Source organism: Otolemur garnettii, unplaced genomic scaffold (assembly GCF_000181295.1).
Source record: "Otolemur garnettii isolate 467f Iridium unplaced genomic scaffold, OtoGar3 scaffold00418, whole genome shotgun sequence".
Classification (NCBI taxonomy): domain Eukaryota; kingdom Metazoa; phylum Chordata; class Mammalia; order Primates; family Galagidae; genus Otolemur; species Otolemur garnettii.
This window is the reverse complement of record NW_003852813.1, coordinates 20694-22770: the sequence shown is the minus strand read 5'-3', so window position 1 is coordinate 22770 and position 2077 is coordinate 20694.

Below are 2077 nucleotides of genomic sequence, written 5' to 3'. Positions count from 1 at the left end.
AAAATGGACCAATCAGGAGCAGGATTGAAAATGGACCAATCAGGGATGGGCACCAGTTTTCCCTTGATTGACAGGTCCTCTAACACCGCTCTACTGGAGCTTCTGGGGGAAGAAAGCTCCCTCACTTGCCCCAACCTGCCGGTTTTTTTGCCGGCTGCTGCCACCAAGATAGAAGTGGCAGATCCCCCAGGCCCTGCTTGGCTGAGCTGGCTGGGGTGCCACTTTTCCGGTATCAAAACTGCTTACCTTGAAGGCCACATGGCCAAGTGCACTTCACAAGGGAAGTTTCACAGTTGCCTTCAGAGATTACAGTGGAGGGTGATAGAAAGTTGTTTCCTCTGCAATACCAGAGGACAAACAGGATCCCCTCACATTTTTCCAGCTCTGTAGTTTATGAAAATATCAGGCTACCACAAGGGCCTTCAAAGGTCTCAGGTTACTGAAATGGCCCTGCCTGTCTTGGCTCACTGTTAAGCACTCAGAACATAGCTGGATATGGGTTGAAATAGACACACATTCTCTACCAATCCTCCATGGTATTGATACAAACTGGATAAAAACATTTCAGTCATGTTTCTAAAAATGAAGGAATAAAGCTCTAGTTAAACAATGACCTTGTCTAGGGCTTTACATGTAAACTGAGGTGACAGGTGTTGGAACTTTCCAGATAGGCTGATATTTCTAATCTCTGAGGGAGAGCTCTCGTGATCATCATAAATAATTAGAGCTATTGAGTATATTACTGGATACAGTGCCTAACAAGATACAAACAGAGGAAATTCAGTGAGACAACTACCTTTAAAAACAAGCCTATTCTAGAGAAGGGAGTAAAACACAAAGTACAATTGAGAATTGTATTACATACCTGTCAGATGTATTAAATCGGCATTTGATCTTTGTGATTGAGGTCTGGGTCCACACCACTGTAGGGCAGTGCTAGTTCTAAACCACACTCTCCAATTTTCTTAGAAATCTGTGACCTGAAAAGAAAACAAAGTGTTGTTAAATACCTACCTTTGCCACAGATACAAAGCCAATTTCCTAAGTGAGAATTCAGTGTGAAAAAAAAAAGTCTTTAACAATTTAAAACACAACAAGAGTCCTGGCATGTTGGTTCATGCCTATAATTATTGCACTCTGGGAGGTCTAGGCAGGCAGATGGCTTGAGTTCAGGAGTTTGAGACCAGCCTGAGCAAGAGCAAGACCCTGTCTCTAAAAATAGCTGGGTGAGGGTGGTGCCCGTACCTCAGTGGGTAGGGTGCCAGCCATATACACTGAGGCTGGTGAGTTTGAACCCGGCCTGGGCCAGCTAAAACAACAACTGAGAACTGCAGCAAAAAAAATAGCCAGGTGTTGTGGTGGGCACCTGTAGTCCCATCTACTTGAGAGGCTGAGGCAAGACGATCACTTAAGCCCAAGATTTTGAAGGGCAGGGTGGCGCCTGTGGCTCAAAGGAGTAGGGTGCCAGCTCCATATGCTGGAGGTGGCAGGTTCAAACCCAGCCCCAGCCCAAAACTGCAAAACAAACAAACAAACAAAAAGAGTTTGAAGGGCAATAGCTTGAGACTCTGTCTCAAAAAATATATATATAGCTGGGTGTTGTGGCAGGTGCTTGTATTCTCAGCTACTTGGGAGGCTGAGGCAAGAGAATCACTTGAGCCCAAGAGTTTGAGGTTGCTGTGAGCTACAATACTATGGCACACAGCCAAGGGCAACTCTGTGCCAAAAAAAAAAATTTTTTTTTAAATAATGAACAAATGAATAAATAAATAAAACACAATAAGAACAATAACAAAATCCCTTCAAGTCACTACACACCCTAAGGAGGAATGAGCCTGAACCTGAAGATGGTAGGAATGAGCCTGAACCTGAAGATGGTAGGAATGAGCCTGAACCTGAAGATGGTCAGGACTTCATAGGGCAAGACCCATTATGATGTCATCAACTGTCACCATGTAGTGACTCCTGTAATGAGCTGGGATCCAGGCTGTGGTCAGCCTGATCAGCATTTTCTGCTCACTTAAGCTCTTATCCCTGAAGTTAATGAAATAAATAACCCATTAGCCTCACACCCATG